The 17,227-nt window shown below is 37.1% G+C and overlaps 1 pseudogene; it reads left to right on the top strand.

The window, feature by feature from the left end:
• LOC108305870 overlaps window positions 1-10,235 on the top strand; it is a 31,166-nt pseudogene extending 20,931 nt beyond the window's left edge.
• Window positions 10,236-17,227: the final 6,992 nt, after the last annotated feature.

Below are 17,227 nucleotides of genomic sequence, written 5' to 3'. Positions count from 1 at the left end.
TCGTAACTTGTGACTTTACCTATATAAAATACTCATTTTTTTAAGAAATTATACTTTAAGTTCTGGAATACATGTACAGAACATGCAGGTCTGTTACCTAGGTATACATGTGCCATCATGGTTTGCTGCACTCATCAACCCGTCATCTATATTAGGTATTTCTCCTAATGCTATCCCTCCCCAAGGTCCCCACCCCTCAACAGGCCCCAGTGTGTGATGTTCCCCTCCGTGGGTCCATGTATTCTTATCGTTTGACTCTCACTTATGAGCAAGAACATGCAGTGTTTGATTTTCTGTTCCTGTGCTGGTTTGTTGAGAATGATCGTTTTCAGCTTCATCCATGTCCCTGCAAAGGACATGAACTCATCCTTTTTTATGGTTGCATAGTATCCTATGGTGTATATGTGCCACATTTTCTTTATCCAGTCTATCACTCATTGGCATTTAGGTTAGTTCCAAGTCTTTGCTATTGTGAAGAGTGCTGCAATAAACATACATGTGCATGTGTCTTTATAGTGGAATGATTTATACCCCTTTGGGTATATACCCAGTAATGGGATTGCTGGGTCAAATGGTATTTCTGGTTCTAGATCCTTGAGGAATCACCACACTGTCTTCCACAATCATTGAACTAATTTAACACCCACTAACAGTGTAAAAGCATTCCTATTTCTTCACATCCTCTCCAGTACCTGTTGTTTCCTGACTTTTTAATGATCGCCATTTTAACTGGTGTGAGATGGTATCTCATAGTGGTTTTGATTTGCATTTCTTTAATGACTAGTGATGATGAGTTTTTTTCATGTTTGTTGGCTGCATAAACATCTTCTTTTGAAAAGTGTCTGTTCATATCCTTTGCCCACTTTTTGATGGGGTTTTCTTCTTATAAATGTGTTTAAGTTTCTTGTAGATTCTGTGTATTAGCCCCTTGCCAGATGGATAGATTGCAAAAAGTTTCTCCCATTCTGTAGGTTGCCTGTTAAGTCTAATGATAAGATCTTCCACAGAGCAAAAAGAAACTAAGTTTAATTAGATCCCATTTGTCAATTTTGGCTTTTGTTGCCACTGCTTTTGGTGTTTTAGTCATTAAGTCTTTGCCCATGATTATGTCCTGAATGGTATTGCCTAGATTTTCTTCTAGGGTTTTTATGTTTTAGGTCTTAAGTCTTTAATCCATCTTAATTTTTGTATAAGGTGTATGGATGGGGTTCAATTTCAAGTTTCTGTATATGGCTAGTTTTCCCAACACCATTTATTAAATAGGGAATAATCTCCCCATTGCTTGTTTTTGTCAAGTTTGTCAAACAGCAGATGGTTACAGATGTGTGGAATTTTTTCTGAGGCCTGTTGTTTTATTGGTCTATATATATGTTTTGGTACCAGTGCCATGCTGTTTTGTTTACTGTAGTCTTGTAGTATAAGTTGAAGTCAGGTAGTGTGATGACTCCAGCTTTGTTCTTTTTGCTTAAAATTGTCTTGGCTATACAGGCTTTTTTAGTTTCATGTGAAATTTAAAGTAGTTTTTTCTAATTCTGTGAAGAAAGTCAATGGTAGCTTGATGGGGTTGGCATTGAATCTATAAATTACTGTAGGCAGTATGGCCATTTTCATGATATTGATTCTTTCTAACCATGAGTATGGAATGTGTTTCCATTTGTTTGTGTTCTCTTATTTTCTTGAGCAGTGGTTTATAGTTCACCTTGAAGAGTTCCTTTACATCCCTTGTAAGTTGTATCCCTAGATATTTCATTCTCTTTGTAGCAATTGTGAATGGGAGTTCACTCATGATACGGCTCTCTGTCTATTATTGGTGTATAGGAATGTTTGTGTTTTTTGCACATTGATTTTCTATCCTGAGACTTTGTTGAAGCTGTTTATCAGCTTAAGGAGATGTTGGGCTGAGACAATAGAGTTTTCTAAATATACCATCATGTCATTTGTAAACAGAGACAATTTGGCTTCTTCTCTTCCTATTTGAATACCTTTATTTCTTGCTCTTGCCTGATTGCTTGGCCACAACTTCCAATACCATGTGGATGAGGCATGTTGAGAGATGGCATCTTTGTCTTGTGCCAGTATTCAAAAGGAATGCTTCCAGCTTTTTCTTATTCAGTATGATATTGGCTGTGGGTTTGTCATGAATAGCTATTATTTTGGGATACATTCTATCAATACCTAGTTTGTTGAGAGTTTTTAGCATGAAGGGGTGAATTTTATCAAATTGTAAAGACCATTGACACTGCATCAATGGCAAAATAACCAGCTAGCATCATAATAACAGGATCATATTCACACATAGCAATATTAACCTTAAATGTAAGTGGGCTAAATGCTCTAATTAAAAGACAAAGACTTGAAAATTCGATAAAGGGGCAAGAGCTATCTGTGTGCTGCATGCAGCAGACCCATCTCGCATGCAAAGAAACACATTGGCAAAAAAGGAATGGAGGAATATTTACCAAGCAAATGGAAAGCACACACAGAAAAAAATCAGTGGTTGCAATCCTAGTCTCTGATAAAATGGACATTAAACTAATAAAGATCAACAAAGACAAAGAAGGGCATTATATAATGGTAAACAGATCAATGCAACAAGAAAAGCTATTTACCATATAGTTATATATGGACATTGAGTATGCCGCCTCCTGAATTCCATGACACTAGCAGCCCTCTGATGGTCACGCCACACTCTGCAGAGGTCCACTAGGCTGTGAGGGTGGAGGAAAAGACCAAATTTGATGGGATTTTTGAAAGTGTTTTACCCATCAATGGTTTGCTCTCTGGAAACAAGGTCAAGCTGGTCCTCATGAACGCAAAGCTGCCTCTTGATGTCATAGGCTGAGTCTGGGACCTCAGTGACATTGACAAGGATGGGCACTTGGACAGAGAAGAGTTCACTGTTGCAATGCACTTGGTGTACCAAGCCCTCAAGAAGAAGCCCGTGCCCTCCACCCTGCCTCTGTCCTTCATCCCACCCTCCAAGAGAAGGAAGACTGTTCCCTGGTGCTGTCCCCATCCCGCCAACCAGCCCCCTTCCAAAAGACAGCCTCTGTACCACACTGTCCCATGGCAGCATCAGCAGCCTCAACAGCACAGGGAGCCTGTCCCCCAAGCACAGCCTCTAATGAACAGAGCCAACAGTGAACTAGGTGATGCCAGTGGCAGACAAGATGCGATGTGAGGAAATATTCCTAAAGACTGCCCTGGACTTAGACGGTTACGTGAGTGGCAGGTGAAGGAGACCTTCATGCACTCGGGCCTCACCCAGAACCTTCTAGCACACACATGGGCTCTGGCCGACACGAGGCAAACGGGGAAGTTAAGCAAAGACCAATTCGCATTAGCTGTGTATTTCATTCAGCAGAAGGTCAGTAAAGTCATCGATCCCCCTCAAGTCCTCTTGCCAGACATGGTCCCACCCTCGAAGAAAGGCACACCCGGCCCAGGCAGTTTGGGCTCTCTGAGCTCCGGGGAGTTTACTGGTGTGAAGGAGCTTGATGACATCAGTTAACAGATTGCCCAATTACAAGGGGAGAAATATTCACTGGAATAAGACATTAGATAAAAGAAAGAGGCAATGAGATAAAACCAGCGAGGTACAGGAATTACGAAATGACCTAGACCAGGAACCAAGCAGTTTGCAGGAGCTCGAGGCTCAGAAACAAGATGCTCAAGACCACCTGGATGAGATGGACCTGCAGAAGGCCAAGCTCTGAGACATGCTGAGTGACATGTGGCAGAAGTGCCAGGATGAGATGCAGATGATCTCATTATTGAAAATAGACATCTACAAAACTCCCCACCCCAAATCAACAGAATATACATTCTTCTCAGCACCACATCACACTTATTCTAAAATTGACCACCTAATTGGAAGTAAAACACTCCTCAGCAAATGCAAAAGAATGGAAATTATAACAGTTTCTCAGACCACAGGGCAATCAAATTAGAACTCAGGATTAAGAAACTCACTGAAAACCACACAACTACATGGAAACTGAATAACCTGGTCCCGAATGACCACTGGGTAAATAATGAAATTAAGGCAGAAATAAATAAGTTCTTTGAAACCAATGAGAACAAAGACATAATGTACCAGAATCTTTGGGATTCTGGTAATCTTTGGGATTCTCTAAAGCAATGTTTAGAGGGAAATTTATAGTACTTAAATTCTCACAGGAGAACAAGGGAAGTATCTAAAATCAACATCCTAATATCACAATTAAAAGAACTAGAAAAGCAAGAGCAAACAAACCCAAAAGCTAGCAGAAGACAAGAAATACCTAAGATCAGAGCAGAACTGAAAGATAGAGACTTTAAAAACCCTTCAAAAATTTAATGAATCCAGGAGCTGTTCTTTTGAAAAAGTTAACAAAATAGGTACACCACTAGCCAGACTAAAGAGAAGAATCAAATAGACACAATAAAAAATGATAAAAGGGGATGTCACCACTAATCCCATAAAAATACAAACTACCATCAGAGAATACTATAAACACCTCTACTCAAATAAACTAGAAAATCTAGGAGCAATGGATACATTCCTAGACACATACACCCTCTCAAGACTAAACCAGGTAGAAGTCGAACCCCTTAATAGACCAATAACAAGTTCTGAACTTGAAGCAGTAATTAGTAGCCTGCCAACCAGAAAAAGCCCAGGACCAGACAGATTCTCAGCTGAATTCTACCAGAGGTACAAAGATGAGATGGTACCATTCTTTCTGAAACTATTGCAAACAACAAACAAAGAGGGGCTTCTCCCTAACTGGTCTTATGAGGCCAGCATTATCCTGATACTAAAACCTGGCAGAGACAACAAAAAAGAAAATTTTCAGGCCAATATCCCTGATGAACATCAATGTGGAAATCCTCAATAAAATACAGGCAAATGAAATCAAACAACACATCAAAAAGCTTACTCACCATGATCCAGTCATCTTCACCCCTGGGATGCAAGGCTGGTTCAACATATGCAAATCAATAAATGTAATCCATCACATAAACAGAACCAATGACAAAAACCACATGGTTAGCTCAATAGATGGAGAAACCTCTCCGTTTTTAATGTTAACATTAAATTCTTGGTGCAAACTGATTTTTTAAGTATTTATTTTCTTACTTTAGATTGTGAGCTTCCTAAGGACCTTGGCTAGTGCCATTTCTAAGATTATGACTAGGTACTGCAATTGAATTAGAATCTTTCAGAATGGGACCCAGGAATTTCTTTGTTCATGTTTTTTATTATTATTTTTTAAATATATGCCTAAACACTTTTTGGCAGCCAAGATTGTCTAAGTGTTCCTCAATTGCACATATATATACGAAACTATTTTCCCCCTTTTGTACCCAATAGTTACATTTATTAGTATGCAATGCGCATAAGGTAAAATACATTTTTTCTCTTTTCATAAATATTTCTATAAGCCCAATTTTTGCAATAAAAGATATTTTATCTTTGGGTGAAACTGAATTATTTGTATTTAAAAGACTTTTTCTTCATGAATTATTTATATAAAACTTAGGTTTCTGTTATACTTAGTGTATTAAGTTTTATCTCAATATAGATTTTACTGGGATTTATCAAACATTACTTAAAATAGTAAAGCTCAGAATACAAAAATTCTGGGAACTTTGCAACTATTATTGCCTCTTTGTTATATATGAATGAGAAAAAAAAGAGAATTAAACCTGATTTATATAGGCCTTTAGAGGCAGCCATTGAGCTAAATGATATCATTCAAGGCAATTTAACATTATTATAACGGTAGGTAGAATTCTAAGATGTTTCCCAAGATTTTCCATCCCTGTGAAGTACATGCCCTGTATAATCCTAGGGACCATGAAGTTAATAGATTTTACTTCTGTGATTAGGTTGTGTCACAGCTGACTTTAAGAAAGGGCGATCATTCAGATGGGCTTGACATGATCACATGAACCCTTTAAAGTAGAGTTTTCTCCAACTGGTAGCAGAAGAAGTTGTAATAAAGATGCATTCTGGCTGGCCAGTGAGAAAGCAAGCATCATCTTATAAACTGCCAATAGAAAGAGGTGACCATGAGGAGCTGAGGCCCCCCAGGTGATAGCTCCTCCTCTCCAAGGAGAGAAGGATCTCAGACTTACTATCACACTATCACTAGAAACTGACTTTTACCAACATACAGCGACCTTGGAAAAGGACTCCAAACCTCAAATGAGAATTGCAGCCCCAGAAGACATCTTGATGTCAGCTATTAGCTACTTTGAGCAAAGAACCCAGATGTACCAACTTATGACCTATATACTGTGAGTTAACAAATGGTTGTTGTCTTAAGCTGTTAAATTATGGCAGTTTGTTACATTGCAATAGAAAACTAATACAGATTTTGGTACCCAGAAGCCAGGTGCTACTGTAACAAATACCTGAAAATTTGGAAGGGTTTTGAAACTAAGCAGTGAGAAGAAGCTGGACATTGGAGAACAATGTTGAGAAGCATGTCAGAGAAAGCCTCAATTGCCTTGAACAGACTGTTAGTAGAAATATGGATGCTGAAAATGCTACTGAGGGTTCAGGAGGAGGAGAATATATTATTGAACTCTGGCACAAGGAGGCTGGATCTTTGTTCTGTAGTGGTGGAAACTGTCCTACAGTTATGTAGAAAGTTGAATTTACATGTGACGAATCTAAATACTGAGCTAAGAAGATCTACAAGCAAGGAATTGAAGATTCTGCCTGATTTTTTATTGCAGCTTATACTAAAATGAGAGAGGAAAGACGAGAGATTGAGGGAAGAGCTATTAAACTAAGAAATCGACTGTCTGGAAACATATTCTAGAGAAAAGACTGACCCTATAGCCTTTTGCTGGAGCTTCTAAAGATCAAAAGGTCAGAGTATTCATTCACAAGACATTAAGATGTTCCTACAGAACATCTCAATCAAACCAGAAGGCCTCCAGGAAGCTCGAGAGTATTATTCCTAAACCACCTCAACAGAAGGTCAGGATGGAAAAGCCATTATTTCAAAACTCTGTTGCCTTTATCCAATAGAATAAAGATAAAGGATGTTGCCTTTATCTAATAGAATAAATGCCCTATAAAAACACACAAGGTCCACAAAATTCTTGAGAATACTATGTCAACAGGAACATTTTCCACTTGGAGGACAAGTAATAGAAAGAGTGTGAAATTAAAAGAGACTCTTGAACTCCCAGAATTTTATGGGAAGGTTGAGAAAAAATACTCAGCTCCACTGTGGATAAACAAGGATGGCACAGAGGACAGAACCAAGAACCCAAAGGTATAACCCAGTGCCCAGGAGACAGAATCAAGAGCCACGGAGGATTGTTCCCAGGCCTAGAAACTTAATCAAGGAAGTCTGGCTGGATTATCCAGCCGCATTTCAAAATTACTTTAAGATTTCTTATTCTGTTTTACTTTAATTTTCATATTTGTGTTTTGGTTTTTGTTTTGAGCAGGAATGCCTATAACTGTTCTCCTATGCCTGCCCCATCATGATTGCTTGTTGGGAGTATTTGGAGCAGAAAACATGTTTTTTTAGTTTCAAAAGTTCAAAGTTGTAGAGGAATTGTGCCCACAACCTTCATTTAATGGATTACTCACTGCCACTTGATTTAAATGATTTATATGAGGAAATTTGGGACTATGAACTGAGGCTGTAATGAGATGAGATCCTTGGTCACCTTGGGAAGTGGAAGGGGAAGAAATAGAATGGACTAAAAGTGTGTAGTGCCTTAAGGATAGAATAAGTGGTATATTCTATAGGTAACAGGAGGTCAGAAATAACTCATGAATTTTAAAAAGTGATAAAGTTCAAGAAATGCCTAAAGTAAAAGCCTCTACCTCTGTAATATCAGATTTAAAAAAAAATTAGCATCTGAAGTCAGGCATACTTCAGAAATTGAAAAAACATGACTATAAAATAAGCTTGATCTCAAAGAGATTTAGCTTCTTGTCAGGGATGATCCTACAGATTTAAAGGTTCTACGAAGTAGGATGTAAAGATTTTTCATCGTTAATCATTTTAGAATTTGCATTGTGGTTGGAAATATTAATTGAGCTCTTCAATGTTTCAGAAATTATAAGCTTTCTTCCCTTTCTGTCAAGAATGGTTGTGTAAATACTCTCGTGTTTGTATTTATTTATGCCTTACAGATTTAAGGCAAGTGCCTCATCAGTATTGCACATGTGACAGTATTTTAAAGTATAAATGATCAAAACCTTAATTTTCCCCATTACCTTTATTTTAATTGCAAAGGGTGCCATTTCTCCCAGAGTATTAATGAAACATATGTTCAACTATACTGAGGCCACTTTTTTGTTTAACAAGTTCCAAAGTTGTATGCTTTATACTCCCAAAAACCTTGTCACAGTTTCTTTAGCAGATTATGATCTCCTGCACTGTAACTGATGACAGTATATCCTGGATTTGCAATGTAAATAAATCTCCTAGACTTTCGGTTGACTGTGGACTTTTCTGAATTTTAGCAAAAGTACTGAACCACAGTCCCACCAATTAATGAGAAATCAGTTGCAATAATAGAGAATTTTCACAGAAATTTTGGCATAGGCCTGAGGGATCTAGAAACCGTGTCATATGAGGAATGACTAGAGAAATTGGGGACATCTAATCAGGTGGAAATGATACATACTTAGCGTTCACTAAAGGGGCTGTTAGCAATGGGAGAACATTAAATACAAATCACTATTTGGAAGTCATACCTAAAACCTTGATTTTTTTCAGCAAAATAGTTTCTTTTAAATGATCTGTGAACATTTTCTAGGAGAGCTAATTGATAGCCTATCAAGTATTTATTGGGCATCACAAAATTTTCTGTTTGTGTAACTGCACTGGGCGAAATGGATTAAAATTCCTTTCAGCACTCCCTAGGATTCTCTCTTGCAGGATTTCTGATGTAAAGAAGGCCAGCTCAGCTGGTACAAAAAGAAAAATATATATATAACTAAAGGTGACCTATATTATTTTTGAAACAGAAACTTTGCCTAACAGAATTCAAAGCAAAAGTAAAAGCATCCTATTCCGTAAGATCGGACAGCAACTTTGAAATTCATCTGGTCCAAACTCCTAATTTTTCTGATGAGGAAACTGAGACCCAGGAAGCTGATGTGACCTGCCCAAGATCACATGAAGGTCACATTCCTAAAAGGTAGACCAATCAACTCCAGATTCCTGGCATTTAGGTTGCAGCTCTTAGCATTGGCCTGGGCTGGTGTTACAACTGCTGCTCTGTTGGTTATTTATTCCTTACTGAATACCCTTAAATAATAGTGTGTCTTTCCTCAATTTCCCTCTATCATCGAACACAGTTAATTGACAATATTGATTTCTTTTTTTCCCTATCCTTCCACATCATTTCGAACCTCACACTAAACACTCAAAGACCTAGCTACTTCAGTGAAATAACAATGGGCAGACAGCTGCCTGATCTCAAGTAATATGGACTTGAGGTCTTAGGGACAAGGCAGCAATGTAAAAGGGGGAAAAACTATTACTTGCTATCATCAGAGCAGATCAGAAACCCTGATCAGAAGACAAAAGTCATGACAATGAAAAGAAAAGGGAAGAGAAAATATAAAGAGGTGATTCTGTAGGAAACCCAGGACCAAAAGATTTCTAGACACAGACAAAGCACAAAGTTTTGGTGACAAACTGCCTTTCCCTTCCTTGGACTTCTGGAGCTGTGATCCTATTCATTACATAAGAGACCCACATGCTTGCCCTAGAATATAGACACTGTCAACAAACTCTGACACCAAAGTTATATAGAAAAACACATCTCCTACAGGTTTCTAGCCCTTTCTGGAATTGCTTACTTGTACTAGGGACAACACCACAAATATTAAGATGCTATTTTGTTTTATTTAGTGGGTTTCAAAGTGTTTTAAAAGATTTTTCTGACAGTAGCTTAAACATTTAAAATGAAACTAGTTCAAATTGCTTATCTCAAAATTTGATCTTAGGATTCAAGATAAAAACTTGTTTTAGCTGGCAATGCATACTTCAGCTAACCCCAACAAGTATGCCCAGGCCTATGTTAGCACAGTTTTTGTTTGAAATATGTGTATCAAGTACTGTGTAGGACATTAGTCTGTGTATTCTCAGATCCTTATATCTGAGGCATTTAAACATGTAGGATAGTTCAGTCTGTTCTTCTGTTTTTACTTTGAAATTTTATTTCTCTTCCACAGTTACACATTTGATACTCTAAATGGGTAAGTGCATTAAGTAAACATTGATTTTTTTTCTCCCACTCTCCTCTACACACTGAATACTTTTGAGGAAACATTAGGCTTCCACATGAGAATCTAGGTTAAGTATCAGAATATATTTTTTACAGTGAGGCTCGAGTAGGGTTGACACAGAGATGGAATATGAATGCCATTTTTTGATCATCTAGTAACACTGCTTGTTTTAAAAAATGTGCTTGATAAAAATTTAGGGGAAATTATATCCACCCATATATAATTGGAAAATTGAAGTATTACAACATCTACGTCAAACAAGTCAAAGGACTCCAGCATGGACATAGAGTAGTCAGTAAACCCAGAAAATAAAAAAGCCTTGATAAAATGCATTTGGTGAGGTATATTGCTAAGTTATTTTGTCCATCCAGGTCCCTCCTGACATAACATTCAGATAGGAGATACTCTGGTCAAATACCGATTTCTGTAACACGGCCTGGAGGTGTTCTTAATCTCAGGACATATGAAGAAAAGATGCTGAAGACAAACTCATGATGCGAAAACAGGGATCAACTTATGTTACTTTCTGCAATTATATACTACTTACTCTATATTTACGTTGCAATAAATATTTGAAATTTATCCTTTTTAGAGAATGACAGAAATGAGACTGTGTCTTTAAGTCTAAGTCTCTTTTCTGATCCTCTTCTGTTCCCCATTCCTTTGCCTACACAGTCCATGTCCTGAATCAGGGGATGCTCTTTTTTTATACTCACTTACAGTGAATGTTGATGTGTTGTATTTAGCTACCATTTCTAAATCTGGAAAGTATGTTATCTTTCTTCAAAGTTCAGGTTGAGCACTAGGTCCTTATCAATGGTATGCTGTATGTATTGGAAAAGCCACAAATTAGAGCGTGTAAAAACTGAAGCATTATATTTTAGTGGCCTTATTTTAAATAAACATTCCTTCAGAAATGGGCTGTACAAATTACAGAGGAAGAGTGGGTTTATGTAACATTATGCTCTTGCCACATTAGGAGTGAGATAACACAATAAGTCTACATTATTTGTCTATTCTAGCACCCATTGACACATACGTGTTCCCATCTGACCTAAGATCATAGATTCACCCAGGATGCTGCTTATTCCAAATTTAGGGCACTAATTCTTAGGCCATGGCTGCCATGCTCTCCATACATGAAAGATATATTTTATGAATTTGAAATCCATCAGGCTCTGGGTACCTTTCACACTATAATACGTCAGAGGGCACCATCTTAGTTTTACTTTAGCTCTCTAAGCATTCTTAATGCGTGGTCACACCAAGTGTATCCTGAATATTTCCCCATCTCCTTCCTCAAGACCTCTTCATGTGGTGCAGCAGGGGCAGCACAAACCTACTTCTTAAAGAAAAGCCACATACTAAGCTGTTTACATTCTCTCTCATCCTTCTCTCGTTTTCTCCTAGAAAAACTCCATTAGTCTGGGGAGACAGATAAGGTGGGTAGTCTGTTTTCTCATCCTTTCTTTCAAAGTTATCCCTTGTGGCGTGTGATATCTGAATTCTTGAGAGTTTAGGCTTCTGAAAAGCTGAGGATTGGATTTTGGTAATCCTATAGAATTCTATTTTTTAAAATGCTTGTGTGCTGTATTGTTCCTCCAAAGGGGGAAGTGCAAAGGGTACAAGAAAATCTGAGGAAAGCTCTTTGGTAAATATTTCAAATACCAGCCTTGGTATTTGCTTTTCTCTAAATACCAATCCTGCTGTGCCTTCCAGCACTATTTTGTATATGTGAATTTCTCCTCCAGTTGCCTCTGTCTTCTACACAAACTACAACAATGGGAGGGAACATTACTTTTCCTACAAAAGAGCTGATTTTTAATTTTCTGTTTATGACATTAGTGGATCCCCTATTGAGAAGAAATATGGATGCCATGACACACACTGAGCTATGTCATTAAACATTTTCTACTCTGCCACACCTCCATCCTGCTGGCTTTGGTAGCCCTGCAATATAATCATGTAATAAAACTATACTCAATATTTTATGAGCTTCAGAAGCATATAATAAACTCTTAAATGCTATTGGTATACATAATGCCAAGCAATCAGCACAGATCAAATAATCAGCTAGTTTAGTAAGATGAAATCCAATTTAAGCTGCTGTCATTGAGGAAGGGTCATATTTAGTGATTCAATATCAGGAGTATTACAGTAATTGACTCTTCTGTTGAGTACAGTGCAGATGTTAACACATTACATTGCAGCAGAGTAACATATTTAGTAAGTAAATGACACAACTTCAATCTTAGTTTAAAGGACAGTAGCTGAATTTGCTGCAAGGCCAACATATACCATGAACACTACAGATTCTATGCATGTGCAGAATGTGCAGGTTTTTTACACAGGTTTACATGTACCATGGTGTTTGCTGCAGCTATCAATCCCAGACCCATTTTTGGTTTACCTTCTGCTCTTAATAACCCTATGCTCCAGTCATATAGGTCAAACCTACTTGTTGGATATCCCCTTTATTTTTCTTATTTACATGCTCTTCTTCATCTTAATCAGTTTAATATTTTCTTGCTTTTATGCATGATGTCTGCTATTCAAAGTCTTAGTCATTTTCTAAGACTTGTCTTAGGTAACAACTTCTACATGAAGACTTTTGGATCTCTCTAGCTGAATGTGAACATTCAACGTACATTTCACAGCACATTAAAAAATGATTTCTCATATGATGCTTGTCCTGCTTTTTAAGATTTATACTTGTTGATTTTAAAACATTTTTTCTAAACAGAAAATACCTCGTTTGGGGCTCATGAAGAATCTGTTTTAGAAGACAATAATTCTTTGACTTAATTACTAGCCATAAACCTTATGATGAGGTATCTTAAAAATCAGGACAAGCATCATATGAGAAATCATTTTCTAAGACATTCTGCACATGTATCCCAGAACTTAAAGTAAAATTTTTAAAATGCACAAACCTGCCCGCCCCCCCAAAAATGGGTCTGAAGCCAAACACTAAATGACCCAACATGTCAAGTTAAGAGGATCTACCAAAGTTGTTAGGCAATAAGAAGCTACTGAGGGTATCAAACTATGTTGAGTGTTTTTTCTGCAATTTTTCAGGATTAAGAATAAGCTGTCACATATAAAATCTAACTCTTAACTCTTTTTTCTTGATCCTTTTTCCTATGTCTATTTTTTGATCTAAGTTCCCAGTATTAATCCTTGTATTTCACTCACCTCTGCCACGTAAATACAGACACACATATGAATGAACATCTCTCCACACACTCTAGCAAGCTCTTTTCCAAGCTGACTTCCTGTTTGTTGTTTTGTTATTGCCTGTGTATATTTTTTTCCTACCATTAAAATACAGGCATTAGTTTTAGATTCAAATTATGATGATTTCTAGTCAATTTTTTGAGAAACCCAACTTCCATTCACTACATTTTTTGTTTTGCTGTTTATATCACAGAAGCAAAAAAAAAAAAAAAAAAAAATGAACACTCACTCTGTCAGATTTTCTTGCAATAGAGAATTGTCATGTGATAAAATCTTGGTATGTAAACACAAATATTTTGGGGTGGCTTCTGGGAAAGCTCTTCCCCAAGTAAAGGAGTTGAATTACTATCACCAGCACCACTTCCTTGCTGTCTTCCTCTTGAAATACTAACATGATGCTTCTAACTGAGTGTAGGAGGGAGACCTAGGGGATTTCAGAAATGTTGGTTTTGACATCTTTGACCTAGTGAACTAATACTATTAGACTGTCTACATATATCTGATTATATGAGAAAAGTAAAGCAGAAGTTGCTTAATCCACTGTTAGTATACTTGCTGCCAAAACAGTGTTCCTATTATATGTTTATTTACTTTACATAAATCTTGACTTTACATAACTCTACAGAGTATGTTGAAGTCAAATAACTTATTTGCTGAAGTCCACATTTGCTGAGTCTGACTTTTTTCATCTATAAAAGGAGGAAAATATCTACTCCGAAGAATTATCAGAACTAAGGGAAATAAAACACCTAATACAGGATTTTAAAAGACACCTACCACAAGGCCTGGCCCAGAGCAGTCGATGAATAAATACATTAAAATAAATGAATAGATGACTAAGATATTTATACCTCGAAGAAGCTCATTTGAATGGTATTAAGTTTTTGTTGGGTTGATTGCTTAGATGTATATTTGCACAATCTTTTTGGTGATTTTTTTTGCTATTAGAAGAAAGTTGAATATCAAAGAATATTTGCAATCAGTCATACAGATAGATTTGGAGGTCAGTATTTTGTCTATATTTAAAGTAAAAGATTGAGACAGCATTTTGGGTTTGATGTCTCTACCTTGAATCAGAGCTTGATACTATATCAATTTTGGTGATCAATAGGTGACAAATATCATATTCAAATTTAATGCCCATGTGATTTCACAATGTTTGGAAGCTTGCTAATGAAAGTTTTGACTTCTGTGACCCAAGATTATATTCATTCTTTATATTTGTGAGTGGCTTAAGCACTTACTATACAGATAGTTATATATACTAAAAGCTCTCAATATTGTATAGGAAATACAGAATTCTGCTTGTCGAGGACTCTTGCTGTGTCAGGACTCCACTCAATACCACTGAGCTTTAGCATGATGCTGACTGATACTAAAAAATATTTATTAATTTAGTGCTTAAACAGCAGAGAAGCAGCCAATTGTATGAAGAGGAGAACTGACATTGAATCACCGTCAAATCAATATTACCCTCAAGAATTTGCTATATGAGCAGAAGATAATATCTAACTCCTAGATGAAGAGGGGTTGTAGCAAACAAAGTCAGATCAAAAGAGGTTGAAGAGTATGTAGCTGGCAGCTTGGGGACCAATCATATCAGTTTTCAACATCTTCTGGTAAGATTAATCTATGACGACTGGATTTGTATGCAGATTCTTAGAAAACATTATTTAGAATGTTTGAAACCAATTTTGTTTTGAATAACAAAAGTTGACTACAAGGTCTTATATTTAATTATATCAAAATAATTTTTCCTTTATAAATGATTCCTACCCAGAACTCCTCCTGAACATGTAGAAATTCAGAATAAATTTTACAGAGGGTTCTTTACTGGGCCTCACTTCCAGAATCTAGTTTGAACCTTTAAAACAATAAATATGACCTCATTGGCCACAATGTCATAAGTGAAAGAATCATTGATTTCAAAAAGCTCAAGTAAAACTTTTTTGCTTTCGAAGTTGAATAAAGGACAAGTGGAAATATGCTCAGCATTTAAACAATTTCATAGTCAAAGAAAAATCTTCCATTCAGAGTGTTTTTCAGGGTCTTCATATCAATGATGTGAATGTAGAGTTTATTTCCTTTATTATTTCAGTGGATTGTAATGTGGACACTTTCTTCACGTATCAATGTAGGAGAGAGCTAAGGTGGGAACTTTTATACAGAGAAATTATGGATATGATGTTAGATTTAAGAATTTTTTCTCCAGTAAAAGTAAAATTTTTCCTAAATTTCCCCAAAATAATTTTTTATTAAACTGTAAACAAGTAGTACAAACCATACTGGAAATAGTGGCTTTTCATGTCAAATTTTGCCAGATAAATTAAGATAGAGCTGGGTGCAGTGGCTTACACCTGTAATCCCAGCACTTTGGGAAGCCAAGACGGGTGGATCACTTGAGGTCAGGAGTTCGAGACTAGCCTAACATGGTGAAACCTGTCTCTACCACAAATACAAAAATTCAACAGGAGTGGTGACGCATGCCTATAATCCCAGCTAGTCAAGAGGCTGAGGCAGAAGAACCACTTGAACTCGGGAGGAGGAGTTGCAGTGAGCTGAGATCGTGCCATTGCACTCCAGCCTGGACAACAAGAGCGAAACTCTGTCTCAAAAAAAATAAATAAATAAATAAAAATAAATATAAATATAATTAAGATAGAATAAAATAATCACAATGGCAATACCTTTGGTGTATGTCTTCACCATGAAGAAGCACTTCACTGACACCAAGAAGGGTATTAAAAAAAGAAAAAAGCACATTTGTGTTTATGGAAACTTAACACAAATGTAATTAAGGTAACGATTGAGATTATAGCATCCTGAATTAGGGGTGGGTCCTAAATTCAATGAGACGAGCCATAAAAGAGACAGAAAAAGTTACACAGAGACACAAAAATGGAGGCAATGCAAAGACAGTTGCAGAGACTGAAATTATGCCGACCACAAGTCAACAAACGCCAGGAGCCACTGGAAGCAGAAAGGAGCAAAGAACCACCTACTAGAGCTTTTGGAAAGAGCGTCACCCTGCTTACATCTTGATTTTGGACTTCTGAGCTTCAGAACTATTAAAGAATAAATTTCTGTTGTTTTAAGTCAACAAGTTTGTGGTCAATTGTTGTAGGAACTCTAGGAAGCAAATATAACTAGGTTCCATCCTCTGAGACTTCTCATGTTCTGAAAGCTACAAAGTTCAGATGCTCATTTTTCCAGTACTTCTCACAGATAAGGCTTGGGCCCAAGGTCTAGGTTCTGTCACAGATTTAGTTATCTATTGCTGTATACCAGTAGCCACACTCTTGGTGGCTTAAAAAACATGCACTTTTAATTTCATAGTTTCTGAGGCAGAACGGTCTGGGCAGCACTTAACCAGGCGGATGTTCTGTCTTGGGGTCTCATAACACCTCAAATTGTCAGCCAGGGTTGTAGTCTTGTCTCAGGCTCAACTGAGGTAGGTCCTGTTTCCATGTTTATGTGGTTATTGGCAGCACTCAATTTCCTGAGGATTCTGGACTGGGGGCTTCCATTTTTGCTGTCATCTGATGCTACCCTTGAGTTTCTTGCCAGGTGGTACTTTTCAGCATGGCTGCCTGTTTCCTCAAAGTCAGTAAGGAAGACTGTCTCTTTGGAAAGGAAGTATTACAGTCTTATGTAACAGAATCACATACCTTCCAATCACTATTTTCTATTACCTACAAGCAAGTCTCAGGTTCTGCCCACACCCAAGGA

The sequence above is a fragment of the Cebus imitator genome, unplaced genomic scaffold (genome assembly GCF_001604975.1).
Source record: "Cebus imitator isolate Cc_AM_T3 unplaced genomic scaffold, Cebus_imitator-1.0 Scaffold3, whole genome shotgun sequence".
Taxonomy (NCBI): domain Eukaryota; kingdom Metazoa; phylum Chordata; class Mammalia; order Primates; family Cebidae; genus Cebus; species Cebus imitator.
Note: the sequence above shows the minus strand (reverse complement) of the source record. Positions and strands in the feature narration are given on the sequence as shown.